The following is a 21,626-nucleotide window of genomic DNA, read 5'->3' as shown; positions in this document are numbered from 1 at the left end:
AGTGTGTGGGACTTGGTCTATTAGTCCATCTATACTGACCTCCATCAGGTTGCAAATTAAAAATAATTTTTTTCTTCATTTAGCTCTGAAAAAATATTTGGGCTTCTAGCAGTGTGTGGGACTTGTTCTATTAGTCCTTCTATACTGACCTCCAGCAGGTTGCAAATTGAATATAATTTTTTTCTGCATCTAGCTCTGAAAAAATATTTGGGCTTCTAGCGGTGTGTGGGACTTGGTCTATTAGTCCATCTATACTGACCTCCATCAGGTTGCAAATTAAAAATAATTTTTTTCTGCATCTAGCTCTGAAAAAATATTTGGGCTTCTAGCAGTGTGTGGGACTTGGTCTATTAGTCCATCTATACTGACCTCCATCAGGTTGCAAATTAAAAATAATTTTTTTCTTCATTTATCTCTGAAAAAATATTTGGGCTTCTAGCAGCGTGTGGGACTTGTTCTATTAGTCCATCTATACTGACCTCCATCAGGTTGCAAATTAAAAATAATTTTTTTCTGCATCTAGCTCTGAAAAAATATTTGGGCTTCTAGCAGTGTGTGGGACTTGGTATATTAGTCCATCTATACTGACCTCCAGCAGGTTGCAAATTAAAAATAATTTTTTTCTGCATCTAGCTCTGAAAAAATATTTGGGCTTCTAGCAGTGTGTGGGACTTGGTCTATTAGTCCATCTATACTGACCTCCATCAGGTTGCAAATTGAATAAAAAAATTTTCTGCATCTAGCTCTGAAAAAATATTTGGGCTTCTAGCGGTGTGTGGGACTTGGTCTATTAGTCCATCTATACTGACCTCCATCAGGTTGCAAATTAAAAATAATTTTTTTCTGCATCTAGCTCTGAAAAAATATTTGGGCTTCTAGCAGTGTGTGGGACTTGGTCTATTAGTCCATCTATACTGACCTCCATCAGGTTGCAAATTAAAAATAATTTTTTTCTTCATTTAGCTCTGAAAAAATATTTGGGCTTCTAGCAGTGTGTGGGACTTGTTCTATTAGTCCTTCTATACTGACCTCCAGCAGGTTGCAAATTGAATATAATTTTTTTCTGCATCTAGCTCTGAAAAAATATTTGGGCTTCTAGCGGTGTGTGGGACTTGGTCTATTAGTCCATCTATACTGACCTCCATCAGGTTGCAAATTAAAAATAATTTTTTTCTCCATCTAGCTCTGAAAAAATATTTGGGCTTCTAGCGGTGTGTGGGACTTGGTCTATTAGTCCATCTATACTGACCTCCATCAGGTTGCAAATTAAAAATAATTTTTTTCTGCATCTAACCCAGCCAATAGTTTTGGCCTAATACCACAGTTTGGCCACTCAGCTCTGCTCGGTTACCATCCATTGTTTTTTTGTGCAAACAACTCCAGAGTTGTGAATTAGTTAACCACCAAAATGAGTGGAAAAAGGCCTGCTGCTGGTGGAAAGGGGAATAGGCGTGTTGGGAAGGGGAAAAAAGGTTGTGTCCGTGGGGTAGGTGCAGAAGAAAGACCATCTTCCAGCCAAACTAAAATGTCTACTTCTTTTAGCGGACAATGTGATAAGATCCCTTTCTTACGGCCACGCCAATCGCTACAAATTCCAGATGAGGCACAAAAACAGCAGGTGCTTCAACGGATATCAAGTGCTCCTTTAAGTGGGCTCTCCTCCACATCAACTTCAACATCACAAATACTCCTGTCCTCAAAGGTGTCACCCAAATCGCACTTGCTTCCTCACAGCTCCCAAATCTCCAGCTGCCCGTCTGAGTATGAGGTAGAACAGATGGTTGAGTCTGCAGAGCTGTTTACTCATACTATAGCCTGGGAATCAGAGGTCGACTCCAGCGCTTCTGTGAATCCAGACGAGGAAATGATCTGCACTGATGCCCAGAATCTTTATGAGTCGGATCCAGGACCAGACGCAGAAGGTTCTGACCATAATGTAGACCCTCATTCCCAAACTGTAACTCCTGTTGGTGGAGACAATGAGGAAGACGATGATAAGACTCAAATACCTGATTGGAGCGACAACTTTAGTTTTTTGTCAGGGCAGGAACAGGTTGGCTCTGAGGACGACGGGTGTGATAACGCACAGGGTGATGATGATGAGGTCGGAGATCCCACTTACTGTCAACCCACAGTCAGCCAAGAGATGAGGTCAGCAGAGGAGGTGGAGGAAGATGCTAGTGACGACGAGGTCAGGTTGCGCCTTCCTGGAAAGAGACGTAGTACTGGAAGCACGTCAACAACTGCATCCTCAAACACAACTCTGCCTCTCACCACAAGTCGTGGTGGCTCTTCAGGTCGCATGGGTGCTAAGCCTTGCATAGCCTGGGCATTTTTTCAGATCGATAAAGATGACCCAACTCGTGTTATCTGTAACATTTGTCAGCAAAAGCTAAGTAGAGGCCAAAAAATACATAGTTTGAGTACTTCATGCATGAACCGGCACATGGACATGAAGCATAAGTTGCAGTGGGAAGCTCAGTGTGCTACAATGCGGTCTAGCCGGCTGGGCCAACCACCGTCTGCCATATCTTGTGCATCCGCGGCCTCTCCATCCTCTGTGACTGGGGGGACAGCAGTCACACCTGTTTTGGGGCGCAGACCTGCCACCTCTTTACCCGCAACAGCCAGCGTGATTGGCAGGTCATCATTTTCTTTGGAGGTGGTAACACCAGCTGGTCTTGAGCGCTGTCCGACATCGATAGCACCACCTTTGGATCAAGGCAACCTAACATGTCCGCCTGCATCTTCCTCACAGACCGGCAGTTTGCCGGGGACACCCTTATCAACCCCGTCTAAGCACAATAGCCAGCCCTCGGTCCCTCAGATGTGGACAAGTAAAAGACCATTTCCTCCTAGCCATGAGAAAGCTAAGAGGTTGAATTTCACCATCTGCAAGCTCTTGGCTACAGAAATGCTGCCTTTCCGCCTGGTGGACACAGAGGATTTTCGAGACCTTATGTCCGTCGCAGTGCCCCAGTACCAGATGCCCAGTCGGCACTACTTCTCAAAGAAAGGTGTGCCTGCGCTCCACCAGCATGTCGCACACAACATCACCGCTTCTTTGAGAAACTCTGTGTGTGACAGGGTGCATTTCACCACAGACACTTGGACGAGTAGGCATGGACAGGGGCGTTACATGTCGCTGACTGGGCACTGGGTAACTATGGTGACAGCAGGACAAGGGGCTGCTGTCCAAGTCTTGCCGTCCCCACGAGTTGTGCGTCAATCCTCTTTATGTCATTTTTCCTCCACTGCTTCTGCCTCCTCAACCTCCTCTCGGTCTTCCACCTGCACCCAAAGCCTGTCTGGTCATGCCACAAGCTTTCTAACTGTGCAGAAGGGATCCTGCACACCTCCTTACTATGCTGGCAGTAGGGCTCAACGTCATCAGGCGGTTTTTACATTGAAATGTCTGGGAAATGTGAGTCACACAGCTGAGGAGTTGTGGTCAGCTCTGGAGAACCAATTTCATGAATGGTTGTCTCCACTGGACCTGAAACCAGGGAAGGCCGTGTGCGACAATGCTGCAAACCTGGGTGCGGCCCTTCGCCGGGGCAATGTCACACACGTGCCTTGTATGGCTCACGTGTTGAACCTGGTTGTCCAGCAATTTTTAGCCCACTATCCCAGACTAGATGGCCTTCTGCAGAGGGCACGGTCGCTGTGTGCTCACTTCCGCCGTTCGCATCCCGCAGCTCAGCGACTTACTTCTCTACAGAAGTCGTTGGGCCTGCCACTTCACCGGCTAAAATGCGATGTGCCTACCCGGTGGAATTCAACTCTGCACATGTTGCAGCGACTGTGGCAGCACCGACAAGCCCTGGTGCAATACGTTCTGACGTATAGCCTGGGCCAACGAGATTCAGAGGTGGGGCAAATCACGCTGGAGGAGTGGTCTCAGATCAGGGACCTATGCACCCTTCTGCACAGTTTTGAAATGGCGACGAAGATGTTTAGTGCTGACGATGCCATTATCAGCATGACTATTCCGGTGATTTACATGCTGGAGCACATGTTAAACAGAATTCGGAGTCAGGTGGTGGCACAAGAGGAGGTGGAGGAAGTAGAGGAGGAGGAGTTGTATGCGGAAGGGCTAACATCTGCAAGGTCCAGACGGTCGGCAGCACCAGGGCGGCAGGCATGTGAGGGTGGGGGAGATGATTTTACCAGGGCGCATGGTAGCAGCCAAACTAGTGAGGAAGGTGCAGGAGCCCAGGAAGAAGTGGAGGACGAACTGATGGAAGACTCATCAGATGAGGGAGACCTTGATCACATTTCTGTTGTGCGAGGTTGGGGGGAGAGGACAGAGGAAGGAAGCATGATTGTTACCTCGCCACCAACACAACAGGGACTTGGTGCTCCTGGATGCGCAACACACATGAGTGCCTTCTTGCTGCACTACCTGCAACATGACCCTCGAATTGTGAGAATTAGAAATAATCCTGACTACTGGGTTGCCACACTGTTAGATCCCCGGTACAAAAGTAAATTTGCAGAAATTATTCCTGCCATAGAAAGGGATGCACGCATGCAGGAGTATCAGCAGAGACTGTTGCAGAATCTTACATGTGCTTTTCCACAAAACACCAGTGGTTCACGTAGTGAATCTTACAGTTCTAACTTGCCAACCGTGGTCTGTATGGAATTGTTCAATAAAGGGCCCAAAATTAAGATAACATAGATGGGAGAGGTCTCTATGAATAGGAATTCCTAAGTATTTGATACCCTGTGAGGGCCAGGCAAAGGGAAAGTTGGACTGGATGGAATCCTATATGGATTTAGGGAGGGAGACATCGAGGGCCTCAGACTTCGCTGCATTGATTTTAAAATTTTACCATGTAACAAAGTGATCTATTTCAGCCATAACAGCAGAGATGGATATATGTGATTGAGTGATATATACTAGGACATCATCAGCAAATAGAGAGCACTTGTACTCGGTGACTCCCACCTCAATCCACCAAATATTGGGGTTATGGCGAATTGATGAGAGAAGGTGCTCCGTCACTAGGATGTATAAGAGAGGGGACAGAGGACATCCCTGCCTTGTCCCATTGGTGATTGTGAAAGGTGATGAAAATGTTCTGACGCACCCCCTGGGCCTTGGGACACCCGGAGCCGGACCCTTTTTGGTGGATGCTGGTGGTTGTAGTCTTCGTGGCGGCGATCCGGTTCCGTGGCTCAGGGCGGTCAAACCAGTGGCGGAACTATTTATGTGGTTTTGATGTTTAAATGTCCGACTACGCCACCCGTGGATTGCGGTCAGAGTGAACCGCCGCTACAGGGCAGACCGCTAAGGCTGGTGTTGTGGGTGCAGCAGAGCGTAGCATAACTCCCCACGGGAGGAGTATAGCCTCAGGGCAGTGTATGCGGAGGATGGGGGTGATGGTGCAGGGCAGCAGCAGTAACGACACGGAGTCAGTGATGCAGTTCAGGGCCTTTACTCACAGTTCTTATTATCCAGACCACGTCTGCAGGTAACGGCTGCCCACGTCGTACTGTGCTCACCAGGTGAGGGGCTCAGACAACTCCCAGATAACTTTGGAGCGCTTCACAGGACCCCCTTTGTGTGTCCTTTGTCTGGCCTTTCTTACCAACACTTCTGTCCGGCTGCCTCGGGCCTCCTCTTGGTAAACTTGGCGCCAGTTTCCCTGACCCTATGTGGTGCCTTCCTAGCGGGTGGAGCAAGGGGCTGCGCCACATAAAATGTCAGAGCCTCCGGTTTCTAGCTGAGGGTCGTTTCCTGCCTCCACTAGTTCGGGGACCGGTCTCCCCCTTTGGCCTGACCCCTCCACGCAGGTGGATTCGGGCGTGCGGTGGCGACTCGCCCGTCCGCACCCCTGGGATCCCTTCATTCCTCGTTCCTGGAGCCTTCTCCGCTCCTCTTCCTTCCTTCTCCCTCTTGCAGGCCTGGGCCTCTGTTACTAGGCCCGCCTCCGGAGCAGAGCTCATGCAGAGCCCCTGCTCCCTGCCACTTCTGCTCAGACTTCTCTGCACTGAACTAAGATGGTGCCCACCTTTTATACTCCCTTCTCAATGCACCCAGGAACTGCTTCCTCCCTGCTCCTGCACTGCAGGGTTCCCCTTCCTCAGTGTTCCCTCCCCCCACTCCAGCCAGGGACAGGGACTGTCGTGCCCATCTCAGGGGCATATTGGTCGCCCTGCCCCACGGCAATGTGGTGTAATGCATGCAGGTGTCGGGTCCTGATCCACACTCCATCCTTATCTGAGAGTGAGATATCACACCTCTGGGTGAGGTGCAATACGTCTGTAGCAACTGAGCCCTCGGTGCTACAGTTCCATTTATCTTCAGCCTAGGTGACGTATTGTGATACAGGGCCGTGATTTTGGCTATAAAAGGGTCCCCTAGACCCCTACCCCAAGCTTTTTAAGAGAATCATATATGGCGTGCCAGGAGACTCTATGGAATGCTTTCTCAGCATCCAACGAGAGTATCTACTTACAAATTTTTAACTGCATCTAGCCCAGGAAATACTTTGTGCCTAGTAGCAGTGTCTGCTAGTCAGCGGATTATCCCGGCTGTTAAGCAAGCTACACCACCTGTAGTTTGGACACTTAATTTTTTCAAAGGAAATGCTTCGGGACCACGGGATACTTAGTGAAGAGCATCAGGAGGCACCCCAAGGCATAGGGGCTGGGACTGGCACTAGGATGCCTTGCGGTGGACAGCCGAGCTCGATCCTTATAAAAGCTTTTTAACTGCAGCAGCTTTAGTGGACGCTACTGGAGCTGGAATTACGCGGCTGCTGGCATGAGACTTGCCCTCCAATAGATCCTTGTAAATGGATTTAAAGTGTATTCATTCAAATTAGAGGGACAATTTAAATTAAAAAGCTTAGAGCTGCCTCCACCACAGGGGGGCTCTCTCGACCCACCAGCGGACAGGCACCAGTATTGGGAGAGGGGGGCTGGCCGTCAGGGTTCACCGCGGCTCTGGCACAAACCCGGCGACACGGAGGTGGCACGGGCAGGAGCGGACTGGCCGTCTCGGCTTCTCACTTTTTGGATTTTAGAAGGGCATGACATGCCTATATCTGTGTCTCCCCCTCCTTTTACTCCTCCACCTCTTTTCTTTTCGCATGACTATATGTACTTGTCACTTTTCCATGTGTTAGTTGTGTCTTCTGAGCAGTTTGTCAGCTTTTGGACACCTTTGAAGGTGTTTTCTATGTGTTTCTATGTGTTTTTGTTTGCCTGCCATTGGTTTTAACGGTGTTCAAAGGTGTTCGACGAACAGTTCGACGAACAGTTCGGCGAACACACGGGTGTTCGACGAACCGAACCGAACTCGAACACTACGGGGGTGGCTCAACACTAGTAGCGATGCCCAAATATTTGAACAGCCATGGCCACAGGAAATCGACGCTGGCAATTTGTCACAAGACGTGGACGATGACGAGACACAATTGCCACGAAGTGAGGAGGAGGATCGTGGTGCGCAAGTGGAAGAGGAGGAGGTGGTGGATGATCTTGTAACTGACCCAATGTGGCAGGAGGACACGCAGAGCGAGGCCAGCAGCACACAGAGGGAGGGAGGCAGAGTACCTCAACAGGTAGGAAGAAGCAGTGTGGTGGCAGCATACAGAAGGCGGGCAACAGTTACCCGTAACACCAACATGAGGGACGTTGCCAGTACAACTGGTAGGTCTTCCAGAGTCTGGAATTTTTTTAAAGACTCTGCTGATAACCCCAAATAGGCCATTTGTACCACCTGCCATGCCAGCATCAGCAGGGGTGACAAAACTACCAGCCTGACCACCACCAGCATGATCAGGCACATGGCAGCCAAGCACCCGACTTTGTGGGGTGAACCCCAGGGTCCACGACCAGTGTCAGCGGGTGTCACCACTGCTTCTTCCACTGTTGTGCGTGTAATAGAACCCCCTGTTGTGCGTACAAGGCAATCCCCTGTCCATACTGCATGCAAAGATGCCCCCTCCTCTCAGTATTCACTTGTTATGGCAGTTTCTCAAGAAACAGCATCAACGTCCACGTCCCACCGCAGCGTTCAATTGTCCATATCCCAGAGCTTTAAACGAAAGCGCAAATTAGCAGCCAACGCCCCACAGGCCACAGTCCTAAATTCGCACATTTCACGACTGCTTGCATTGGAAATGCTGCCTTTTAGGCTGGTAGAGACGGAATCCTTCCGCAACCTTATGGCGGTGGCCGTCCCTCGGTACTCGGTCCCCAGCCAACACTATTTTGCCCGGTGTGCCATCCCCGCAAACGTGTCCCAAAACATTTGCCGTGCCCTCAACAACGCAATTACTGGGAGAGTCCACCTGACAACGGACACGTGGACAAGTGCTTGTGGCCAGGGACGGTACATCTCCCTGACGGCACACTGGGTAAACATAGTGGAAGCCGGGACCCAGTCGGACCTTGGGACGGAACACATCCTCCCCACACTGAGGATTGCGGGCCCTATGTCAGTCAGAGTTGCCCCCACAGTGTACAGCTCCTGCGCATCATCCTCCTCCTCCTTCTCATGTTCAGCCTCCATCTCAGATATCACCACATGAGTTACAAGCTGGAAGCACTGCAGTACTACCTCAGCCAAGCGGCAACAGGCTGTGCTGAAACTCATAAGCTTAGGTGATAAACCTCACACTGCTTGTGAGTTGTGGACAGCTGTGAAAGAGCAGGCAGATCTGTGGCTGAGACCGCTGAACCTACATCCAGGCATGGTCGTGTGTGACAATGGCCGTAACCTGGTGGCGGCTCTGAGGCGAGGCGAGATCACACACATACCATGCCTGGCTCGTGTGCTTGACCTCGTGGTTCAGTGGTTTCTTAAATCGTACCCCCAGTTGCCAAATCTGCTCGTGAAAGTACGCCGCCTGTCAGCTCATTTTCGGAAGTCGGCTACAGCTTCCGCCTCCCTTGCTGTGCTGCAGCAGCTTTTGCAGCTTCCGGGACACCGACTGGTATGTGATGTCCCTACACGTTGGAACTCTACCCTCCACATGTTGCAAAGGATTTGTGAGCAGAAGAGAGCAGTTGTGGAGTACCAGGTGCAACAAGGCCGTCGATATTCAGGTCAGACTCCACACATAAGACCTCAGGAGTGGACCTGGATGTCTGACATATGTACCATCCTGACAAACTTTGAGGAGTCCACCAAGATGGTGAGTGGCGATGACGCCATCATTAGTGCCAGCATCCCACTTGTCTGTCTTTTGCAACGCTCTCTGCAGAGAATTAAAGAGGAGGCATTGCAGCCAGAGTATGATGAGATGGATCAAGAAGCCGTAATGGGCGATTACACACAGTCCAGCCTCATCTCATCCCAACGTGCATTGGGGGACAATGAGGGAGAGGAGGAGGAGGAGGAGGAAGAACAGGAGCTGGTATCATGCGCTGTAGATGATAGTACCTGTACAACTGTCATATAGTCGGTTCAGCGTGGGTGGCCTGAGGACAGGGGGGAGGAGGAGGAGGAGGAGAGCATGGTCAGTCATCATCTTGGTGAGGACATGTAAGTCTTGCCCGTTACCAGTCTGGCACGCATGGCTGACTTTATGTTACACTGCCTTAACCATGACCCTTGCGTTGTCAAAATGTTGGGTGACAGTCATTACTGGTTGGTGACACTTTTAGACCCCGCTACAAGGAGAACTTTCACTCTCTTATACCTGAGGTGGAGAAGTCTACAAAAATGTGGCAGTACCAGAAGGCCCTTGCTGCAGAACTGTTAAAAAAATTCCTATCTGAACATGCTAGCGGCAAAGGTCACAGTTCGTTGACCAACCAAGGCGTACAGACGAGAGAGATGCAACTCCAATCCAGCAGAGGCAGGATAACACTGTTAACATTCTGGGACAGTTTTCTGAGACTCGCCCAGCTTACAGGCCCTGACGCGCGGGGTACTCTCACAAGGAGTGGAAAGTTTCAAAAGATGGTGAGGGAGTACCTTGCCGACCGTACCAGCATCCTCCGTGATTCCTCTGTGCCTTTTAATTATTGGGTATCCAAGCTGGACACTTGGAATGAACTTGCTCTGTAAGCCTTGGAGGTCTTGGCCTGCCCTGCCACTAGCGTGTTATCGGAGCGTGTTTTTAGTGCTGCTGGGGGAATTATAACTGATAAGCGCACTCGCCTGTCAATTGACAATGCTGACAAGCTGACCCTTATCAAAATGAACAAGGGCTGGATTGGGCCAGACTTCTCATCACCACCAAATGACAGCAGAGTAACATAAAGTCAAATCCACTGTGTTATTTCGGGAGGTGTATTCCCATGCACTGCTTCACACCACCCACACATGGGTATACGCTTCCTCATTTCGGCGGTATTTTGCTCTTCTCCTTATCCTCAGCCTCCACCACTATACCACCATGGTGGCCCTGGTCCATGTTGCTAGCATTGCAAGTTCCTCCGTCCTAATTTTTGGCAGCTTTTGCTTGGAAGGCATAGGCAAAGACTATGGGAGACCCACTCCCCAATAATGAAAATAATGTTTTTAATATGCTGTACTGCATGGCTCTTGTTTGCCAGCATTGCAAGTTCCTCCATCCTAATTTTTGGCAGCTTTTGCTTGGAAGGCATAGGCAAAGACTATGGGAGACCCACTCCCCAATAATGGGAATAATGTTTTTAATATGCTGTACTGCATGGCTCTTGTAAGGGGCATGAAAATCATCTTGTTAAGCTACTCTGAACGCCACATCTCTTCCAAAGGGCATTAAAGTTGTCTTGTTAAGCTACTGTGACCTCCACCACTTTTCCAAGGGGCATTAAAACCGTCTTGTTAAGCTACTGCGACCTCCACCACTTTTCCAAGGGGCATTGATATTGTCTTTTATTCCACTGTGACCTCCACCATTCTTCCAAGGGGCATTAAAACCGTCTTGTTAAGCTACTGCGACCTCCACCACTTTTCCAAGGGGCATTTTTATTGTCTTTTTATTCCACTGCGACCTCCACCGTTCTTCCAAGGGGCATTAAAACTGTCTTGTTAAGCTACTGCGACCTCCACGTCTCTTCCAAGGGGCATTAAAACCGTCTTGTTAAACCACTCTGAACTCCACAGCTCTTCCAAGGGGCATTGATATTGTCTTTTTATTCCACTGCAACCTCCACCATTCTTCCAAGGGGCATTAAAACCGTCTAGTTAAGCTACTGCGACCTCCACTACTTTTCCAAGGGGCATTGACACTGTCTTTTTATTCCACTGCGACCTCCACCATTCTTCCAAGGGGCATTAAAACCGTCTTGTTAAGCTACTTCGACCTCCATGTCTCTTCCAAGGGGCATTAAAACCATCTTGCTAAACCACTCTGAACTCCACAGCTCTTCCAAGGGGCATTGAAATGTTGTTTTTAATTAACTCTAACCTCCACGACTCTTCCAACGGGCATTGCATTTCCTCCTAATTTTAGTCAGATTTTGCTTTTCAATGCATAGGCGAACACTAAGGGAGACCCACTCCCCAATAATGGGTAGAAGGTTTTTAGTATGCTGTAATCCACGTCTGTTTCAAGGGGCATTGCAATTCCTCATAATTTTTGGAAAGCCTTCCATTTACTGCTTAGGCCAACAGTGCACAGGAGACCCAGTTGCTATAAATGGAAAAAACGGTTTAGTTAATGCCCTCTGACCTCCATGTCACTTCCAAGGGGCATTGGAGTGCCTCGAAATTTTGGGTAGGCATTGCACTCACTGTATGCCCTATAACTGTGTAGCCGAACCGCTCCTTTTGGTACAGAAACATATCCTACAAGACATGTGTGGTTGACTGGCCTGATATTGATGTGAATGGTCCCTGTTCCTCCTGCTCATTCTCCTTTGCCAACACCTGATCCATCATTCATCACCTGAAGCTTTGTTTTAACGGGAGTCATAGAACTGGGATAGTAGCAGGAAAACATCCAGCAATCCTCGAAGGAGGTAGGATATGCGCCAAAACGCTGACCACCTCCGGCCTAGCTGCTACTACATACATGCGCTTGCATTCCAAGAAACCAAAGCAGATGCTAACTTCTATCATCATCATCATGCTCCTCACCTTGGCACTCTCAACTCCCCTGATGGAGAAGCCAGGGCCCACCGGAGGAGTCTGGTTCTCTGGTGGGCTCGTGCAATGCTGCTCTAAAGCAGGCCAGGCTTAGAAAAGTGTGGGGGAAGTTGACAGGAGAAATAGGGGCGGCTGGGGACCGTTTATGGACACCTGGCCGCTCCCAGGCGGCTGGGGACCATGTGTGGACACCCGGCCGTGTGTCGGCTGGGGACCGAGTATGGACACCCGGCCGCCCCCTGGTGGCTGGGGACCGAACGTGGACACCCAGCGACGGGCAGCTGGGGACTGAGTATGGATACCAGGCCGCCGACGCAGCCATGACATGGTGGCCGGCGTCTGCCTCCACATGCCTAATAGGCCCAATTTCAAGTGCAAGCAAGTTAGCAGTATGGTATTGCAGCCTGGGGGTGGGTGGGTGGCAGGCTGCATACTTGCACTTGCATTGAAAGGAATGGGAGAGGTAAAATTGAACACTGCCCTGGGACAAGGACTTGCACGGGGATAGTTGCAAGTCTGCATCTTCTGATGCGGCAAGCATCACTTCTGATGGGCACACTTTTAGGCAGTGACCTAGGTGTCAGAGATGCTTCCAGGGGTCTTCCCCATGCTGTTCCCATGTCTTTTCAGCACTGTATGCATGTGTCACACAGCACATTGGCAGATAAGGTTGTAAAATATTAAAATTACATTTCCCGGTGAATGCATTTGTCACGGTTGAAAGCAATACAAAAGTGCAAAAACGCATAAAAAATGCTACTTGTGAACATAGCCCAAGGTGTGGAGGAGTATTTTTGTTTTTGGTTATTTATTTTACCTTATACACAAGTCTTTACCCTGGAAAGGAAGTTCCTTAACATATTTCACAGGAAAACCATTTCAGTTTAGTTTTTGAACGTTTTATTGTGAGTCCGTAAAAGTGGTATAATACCTCTGACCACGTTGTTGACAGCAGTGACCTGAGGGTCAGTAATGCTTCCTGGGGTGATCCCCATGCTGTCCCCATGTCATTTGAACACTGTCACTATCGTTTTGGGCACTTTTTAGGCTTTCTACAGACTGCCGGGGGTGCCGCCGCAAAAATGCTCGGGTCTCCCATAGACTAACATTGGGTTCGTTGCTCGGGTCGAGCACCCGAGTATCACGGTGAGCTCGGCCCGAGCTTCGAGCAACGGAGCATTTTAGTGCTCGCTCAACACTAGTAAGTATAGATTTATTTTTTTATTTTTTTACCATTCTCTCGGGTCACACTATATAAATTCATACCGTTTGCATGGATTTATATAGTGTGACCTAGTTGACAAGCACTTTCCAAGTGATGCTAAAAACACTTGCAAAGCGCTTGACACCCGCATGCGGAAATGCAAGTTTAGAATGCTTCATTTCCACATGTCCCTGGCAGGAAAAATGCATATACAATCCGCATGCATTTTTTTCTGCCAGGGTGATGCAGAAACGCTCAGGAAAAAATCCTGAGCATTTCTGCATCGTGGGCACATAGCCTTAAGAAGATTATAATGCAGTCTGCAGATCCTGTAGGGCACGTATCAGGTTAGCTAAAGCTGACAATGAATTAAGGCTTGCAAGAGATGTCAAAAGCAATAAAAAAGGATTTTGGGGGTATGTAAAAAGTAAAAGAAAAGTCAAAGATGCTATAGGATTTTTACAGGATGAAAATGGTGAAATAGTAAGAAAGGATGTTGAGAAGGCCAAACTTTTTAATTCCTATTTTGCATCTGTTTTCTCTCAGAAAGAAAATGAAATATAAACTGATCCTCACTGTCCTATTAAAGGAATAGAAGAATCCAGGTTATCTGTAAACAGAAAGATTGTGAGGGAATATTTAGCTAACATAAATGAGTTCAAGTCTCCAGGTCCAGATGAATTACACCCCAGAGTACTGAAGGAGTTCGTAGAAGAAATTTTAGAACCACTCTCCATAATCTTTGAAAATTCTTGGAGAACAGGAGAAGTCCCAGAAGACTGGAGAAGAGCAAATGTTGTTCCTATCTTCAAAAAGGGGAATAAGGTGGACCCAGGGAACTATAGGCCTGTGAGTCTGACTTCTATACCAGGAAAGATCTTTGAACAAATTATTAAACATCATGTATATAAGTACCTGGATAAGAATGAAGTGATTTACCAGAGTCAGCATGGGTTTGTAACTAACAAGTAATGTCAGACTAACTTAATTTCCTTCTATGACAGAATCACTGACTGGGTGGATCAGGGAAATGCTGTAGATATAGTATATCTTGACTTCGGCAAAGCATTTGACAAAGTATCTCACACCTTCCTTATTGAAAAAATGACCAAGTATGGAATGGACAAGGAAACTGTTAGGTGGATTCATAACTGGCTTAGTGATCGGACTCAAAGAGTAGTCATGAATGGCTTCACATCCAGTTGGATGAATGTCTCAAGTGGGGTACCACAGGGCTCTGTCCTGGGACCTGTATTGTTCAACATCTTTATCAATTATTTAGATGAAGGAATTGAGGGTAAACTGATTAAATTTGCTGATGACACAAAGCTAGGAGGGATAGCGAATACTAAAGAAGAGAGAGAGGATTTAAAAAGACATAAATAAACTGGAGCAGTGAGCAGCAATTAACAGAATGGTTTTTAACAGGCAAAGTACTACATCTGGGCAATAAAAATGAAAAAAAGCATATACAAAATGGGAGGAATAGAGCTCAGCAACAGTACATGTGAAAAAGACTTATGTATGCTAATAGATCATAGACTGAGCATGAGTCAACAGTGTGATGCAGCAGCAAAAAAGGCAAATACAATTCTGGGATGTATTAACAGAAGCATACAGTCTAGATCACGTGAAGTCATTATCGGACTTTACTCCTCTTTGGTCAGACCTCATCTGGAATACTGTGTCCAGTTTTGGGCACCACATTTTAAAAAAGACATCGACAAACTGGAGCAAGTTCAGAGAAGAGCTACCAGAATGGTGACCGGTCTGCAAACCATGTCCTATGAGGTACGGTTGCAGGATTTGGGAAAGTTTAGCTTGCAAAAAAGAAGACTGAGAGGAGGCTTAATAGCTGTCTACAAATATCTCAAAGGTTGTCACATTGTAGAAGGATCATCTTTATTCTCATTTGCACAAGGACAGACTAGAAGCAATGGGATGAAACTGAATGGGAAGAGACACAGATTAGATATTAGAAAAAACTTTTTGACAGTTAGGGTGATCAATGAATGGAACATGCTGCCACAAGGGGTGGTGAGGTTCCCTTCACTGGACTTCTTCAAACAGAGGCTGGACAGATATCTGTCTGAGATGATTTAGTAAATCCTGCTTTGAGCAGGTGGTTGGACCAGATGACCCAGGAGATCCCTTACAACTCTACCATACTATAATTGATTCTATGATCTTAGCCAAAAGGCCGAGAAGCGATAAGCTGAATTGGTTTTGGGCTATGACTGCACCCTGGCTTCAAGAAGGCACCCATTGTAGGGATAGGGACAAAGACTCCCCTTAGGAAGACATGTTGTTCATCAATAGAGACGTTATAACCCACAACTTTACTGCTACTGAATCCTCCAACAAGAAGATTCTGGATTTCGTAGGCGAAAAGGAGGACACCTTCCCTGAGCCAGAAGAGATGGAGCACATGGTCGAGACCCTGGTGGCCGAGCCAGAAGAGGAGGAACTGGTGGTCGCCGAGATCGAGGCCGCGCTGCTCGACCAGATGTAGGAAGAGGGCCTGCTGGTGATCCCATCACCAGCAGTCAACATCGACGAGGGACCACCCAACCGGAGTGGTAACTAAGGTGTATTGCCTGCGCTAACTTTTTCCTTTTTCCCTACATGATGGCTAATATTAACTTAATTTCCATTAATGTCAGGAGCATCAGGGACAAGGTCAGACGTCAGACTGTTTATGCCTTTCTTACTTCCCAGTTGTGTGATGTTTATATGTTGCAGGAGTGTTCCCTTCCCTCCTCTAGGTCCTTCAAACATCTGGCCAGGTAGTGGTCCCAAGGTCCGTCCTATTGGTCTGGTGGGGATGACTGCAAGTCTGCGGGGGTCGCAATTCTGATCATCGCCCCATCGAGGAGGACGGTTGTAGTTCCGTCACATCTGCCAAGTTGGACATCATGTCCAAGCTGCTATCGAGATGGTAACCGAGGCCTCACTTCAGGACGTGGTGGGCTCCATGGGGAGAGGCTCCACAAACTATTCATGGAGCCGACCTGATGGCTCGCTCCGCTCCAGGATTGACTTTGTGTTCACCTCTCGGGCAGTCAGGCAGAGTAGGCACTCGATGGTCCCCTGCTTCTTCTCCGACCACAGAGCCATTCACTTACAAGGTGTCCTCGGCGATGGTTTTCCGTCCGGACCCGCCTCCTGGAAGCTGAATTGCGCTCTGCTGGCTCAGGCTGAAGTCATGGAGGAGCTGAGAGCAGACTACGCAATGTGGCGGTCCTACAAGGGTAGCTTCCAAACAGTCTCTGATTGGTGGGAGTACGTTAAACTTGAGTTTCACTGTTTCTTTCAGACCAAGGGTCGACAACAGGCGTGAGAGAAGAGGAGGGCCTTCAGAGGGCTGCAGCGCGAGCTGCGGTCACTGCAGGACCTCCTTCACTGCGGCTGGGAAGTGAGGGAGGAGCTGGAGGAGACCAAGAAGAGCCTGAAAAGGCACTTTAAGGAGGAGTCCAAGTGAATTGTCTTCCGTTCCAAGGTGGAGAATCTGGAGAAGGGTGAGAAATGTAACTCATTCTTTTTCAGGAAACTACATGCCGGCCACATGCCCCTGAACGAGCTGCGAGATGAGAGCGGAAACATGCGACGTGGGAAGGAAGACGTGATGAGGGTCGTCAGTGACTTCTACAGCGTACTCTACTCCCACAAGACTACCGACCCCGACGCTGCTGATAAGTTCCTGTCAGGTATCACTAACCATTTTGATCCTGCAGGCACGGCAGCTTTGGACAAAGCAGGCAGTGATGGGCTTCCAGCGGAACTCTATGTAGTGCTGAAAGACCTCATCTGTCCGGTCCTGTTGGACCTGTACGAGGAGATGGTGGTGGAGGGTAGAATGCCTCCATCATTGAGGGAAGGAATGGTCACGATCCTGTACAAGAGGAAGGGAGAGAGGTGCGACCTGAGCAATTGGTGTCCCATCACTCTGCTCAACGTGGACTAGAAGATCCTGGCCAAGATGATGGTAACACAACTGAAGACGGTCATCGGATGGATCATCCACCCGGACCAGACCTGCGGCATTCCTGGACGTCGCATAACAGACAGCCTCGCTCTCATGCAGGACATGGTCGAGTACATCAAGGTCCGCCGCGCACACGTGGCCCTGGTCTCCTTGGATCAGGAGAAGGCCTTCAACTGGGTTTCACATGAGTTCATGGGCCGAGCTCTGCACCGGTTAGGTTTGGGTAACATGTTTTGTTCGTATGTCCGTCTGATGTACTTTGACATCCACAGCTCGGTGTTGGTGAATGGCTGGAAGACTGACCCCTTCCCTATTCTCTCTGGGGTCAGACAAGGCTGCCCTCTATCACCTCTTCTTTTTGTTTGTGTTATAGAACTCTTCGTAGAGGCTATCCAGCAGAATGGAGAGATCAGAGGGATCACCACACCGGGTTGGGGACGACACGAGGTCAAGTGCTCGCTCTACATGGACGACGTCACCGTCTTCTGCGCTGATCGTGGTTCAGTCGACAGCCTCATCCAGACATGTGAGAGGTTCGGCCGGGCTTCAGGGGCCAAAGTCAACTGCGGGAAGTCGAAAGCCATGCTCTTCGGGGATTGGCACCTGGCCTCCTCCGCCCCCTTCCCCTTCAACATCCAACTGGATTTCCTCAAGGTGCTGGGAGTCTGGTTCGGGAAGGAAGGAGCGGCCCTCAAGTCCTGGCAAGAATGCTTGGCCAAGGTGAAACAACGGATCGGACTCTGGAGCCTCAGACACCTCACTTGTGAGGGTAAGGCACTCGTCCTGCGTAACGAGGTTCTGCCCGTGTTGCAGTACACGGGGCAGGCCTGGCCCCCACATGTCACTGTGTGCAGGCCATTACCAGGACGGTGTTTCACTTTGTCTGGGGATCCAAGATGGACAGAGTCAGGCGGCACACATGTACAAGAAGCCTCGGAAGGGTGGGAAGGGTGTTCCAGATATCCCCTTCCTCCTGCGGTCCTCTTTTGTGTGTGATTGTGTCCTCCGGACTTTGCAAGTCAAGAATGGCTCCACGGGCAGGTCCATGTCTAGCTTCTTCCTGCTTCCTCTTTGGAGGCGACTTGGCAGGGACAAATGGGACAGCTCCTTCCCCTACAACTGGACGACGCCATGGTTCTACATAGATGTCGTTCGATTTGTGGGGGAACACTAACTGGAAGGACTCAAGCCCGACTTGTGGAAGCCCAAAACTATCCACAAGCTCATCAGAGCCAAGGGGACTTCACGAGGACACGCTGGAGAATGTGAGGACAAATGTGTCGTCTGACAGGCTGACCAACGGGCACAAGGACTTGTCGTGGATGGCGATTCAGGGCGGACTGCCCGTCCGGTCATTCATGCATGCCCGGAACATGTGCAAGACCTGGTACTGCCTAAGGTGCCCCTTCGTGGAGGAAACATCTTTGCACACATTTTGGGACTGCCGATTTGCACAGCGCCTGTTGACTGCCCTTGAGGATGACCTGAGGAACTGTGTCCCCAGGGCGAGCATATTGCACCATTCTGTGCTTTACGGACTCTTCCCTGGGGTTCATACCATCGGAGCCATACAGGAGGCTTGGTGCCTTATGAACTGCTTCAAGGACGCCATTTGGGTTGCCAGGAACTGGCTCATCTTGAGGACGAAGAGGATGCCCATCCAGGACTGCCGCAGGCTGATCCACAGCCTGCTCAGAGACTATTCCATCGTGGACGGTCCGGAGGATGAGGACTAAGCCCCTTTTTCCTCCCCCCTTTCCCCTTATGTGTCTTGTCTTTCAAAAAAGCTTCGTGCCTCTGATTTTCCACCCCCTATCCCCTCTTTCCCACTGACATGCTTTTTCTTTCAGATTGAGTGTTTTGTGTAGCATAGGGGTGTGATGTGTCTAGTTAGTGCGTCGTATCCTTATGCTATGTACATATGATGTAGAATTCTGTGTGTACTGGGCTGCGGCACTGTACACTTTCTGTTAACTTATTTATTATGCTAATAAAAGATTATATTCAATCAAAAAAAATCCGTTCTCATTTAGTATATGTGCTTTGCTTTTACCAATACATTGTATTGTAATGTTATCTATCTATCTATCTATCTATCTATCTATCTATCTATCTATCCTTCCTTCCTGAGATAAGCTGCAATAATGCATTTTTCCTTTGCTACACCTTTGCACACCTACCATATACCTAGTTAGTGGCCTTGTTATCAGCTGCTACTCTTTTATCTCAACTGTCCCATCAGTTGGGTGTTGCTGAGTACCACGCATTTAAAAAAAATTTGGGGGCCGCTACGATTTCTTTAGTGAAATGCTGGCTCCCTCTGGTGGAGCACTGACTTCTTTAATTTTCTATCTGTGGATGAAAAAAAAGATATAAAAAAGTTTGGTCTGAGATGTTGTTTTAAAGTGCTACCTATGTATGTCAATCAGAGCATCCTATTGGTTTTCACCCAGGCAGATAGATTGCTTGCAATAGATGTAATGAGTGAGTGGAACAATGGAATAATGCAAGAGAATGGGACAATGGAACAATGGAATAATGCAAGAATGGAACATCATTGCACGTGGGCTCCTGGCCTTTATCTGGCTGTGCTGCTGCAGTCAGCTTCAGTTTGCAGGGAGCCTGCAGACTAGGAAGAAGGTGGACCACGGCTTGTTTGTTCACTAATTAGTTATCCTCTCCCCATCCCCTTGTCTTGAGTCGTGTGGGACAGCGGGGGGGGGGGGGATATGTGAAAATAGGCAGACTTATGCAGATTAAAAATGTGTGCGTGGCTGCAGCTGCAACAAGCAGTAAAGTTGTGGGTTTTAAGGTGTCTATTGATGAACAACATGTCTTCCTAAGGGGAGTCTTTGTCCCTATCCCTACAATGGGTGCCTTCTTGAAGCCAGGGTGCAGTAATAGGCCAAAACCAATTCAGGTTATCGCTACTCGGCCTTTTGGCTAACATCAAGTGTAGTATCTGTTCTCATTTAGTATATGTGCTTTGCTTTTAACAATATATTGTATTGTAATGTTATCTATCTATCTATCCATTGTGGTAGGAGGACTCGCTCGGCCACTTCCGGAAGTAGACTCAGGAACCCGGGTTTTCTTTGCAGGCTTTATTAGCAGCATAAAGCTCTGCACTCCAGCAAAATTAATACAGCCTTACTTGGCAAAACCACAAAAACAAAAGATAAACTATAGCAGAGTCCATATATGTGTGTGCGGGTCGCACACACAGGTTATTTCCAGCCTTCAGCTCCCTCCTCAGCTATGTCTGTCCAGTCTGCAGACCTTGCCTCTCCAAACACAACTCAAAGGAAAAAAAACAGGGCTGAACATTTAAACGATGCTCAGCCACACCCTCGGGTGGAGGTATGGGGAATGACGTCCCTCCCATCACTGTCATTCCCCTAAAACCACGCCCTTTAAGTGAGTTAACCCACCAGCATATAACATGCTGGCAGAAAGTCCATTGGTTTCAGTTCACACAGGCTAGCAACCTGTGTGACACATACCTCCCCCCATATATCATACCAATGACTCTGTCACACTATCTATCTATCTATCTATCTATCTATCCCTTCCTTCCTGTCCATTGGTTTCAGCTCACACAGGCTAGCAACCTGTGTGACACATACCTCCCCCCATATATCATACCAATGACTCTGTCACACTATCTATCTATCTATCTATCTATCTATCTATCTATCTATCTATCTATCTATCTATCCCTTCCTTCCTGTCCATTGGTTTCAGCTCACACAGGCTAGCAACCTGTGCGACACATACCTCCCCTCATATATTATCCCAGTGACTGTCACATATTCCCCCCCTCTGCCCAAAGCCGGCGGTTTGGGCACCTTCCGATACCAGACAGGGAATTCTAGAAAGGGCATCAGCGTTCCCATGTAACATCCCGGGCCTATGCTCTACGTGAAAGTTGAAGTCCGGAAGAGCTAGGAACCATCTAGTTACCCTGGCATTTTTACCGCTCTTTTCCCTCAACCATCTCAACGGGGCATGGTCTGATACCAACTTAAACTTCCGGCCTAACAGGTAGTATCTTAGTGTATCTACGGCCCATTTTATGGCTAGACACTCTTTTTCTACTATTGCGTAGTTTTTCTCGCAGGACGAAAGCTTCCGGCTCAGATAGAGAATGGGGTGATCTTCTCCATTTATCTCTTGAGAGAGTACGGTTCCTAGACCAACCTCTGAAGCGTCTGTCTGGACCACAAACTCTTTCTTGAAGTCTGGTGCGCCCAGGACCGGCTGTTTACACAGTGCTGACTTCAACAGTTGAAACGCAGTCTCTGTTTGCTCCGTCCACTTCACCATGGTTGATCTGGTGTCTATAAGGAGATCCGTCAGTGGTGCAGCCATCATGGCATAATTTGGGATAAACC

The 21,626-nt window shown here is 48.5% G+C and overlaps 1 pseudogene; it reads left to right on the top strand.

Moving 5' to 3' along the window:
• Positions 1-20,155: 20,155 nt before the first annotated feature.
• LOC141160388 (U2 spliceosomal RNA) lies at positions 20,156-20,269 on the top strand (annotated as a pseudogene).
• Positions 20,270-21,626: the final 1,357 nt, after the last annotated feature.

The sequence above is a fragment of the Phyllobates terribilis genome, unplaced genomic scaffold, assembly GCF_046119375.1.
Source record: "Phyllobates terribilis strain yellow unplaced genomic scaffold, ASM4611937v1 Scaffold_8__6_contigs__length_399053987, whole genome shotgun sequence".
Lineage (NCBI taxonomy): Eukaryota > Metazoa > Chordata > Amphibia > Anura > Dendrobatidae > Phyllobates > Phyllobates terribilis.
This window is presented reverse-complemented; position numbering and strand designations above follow the sequence as displayed.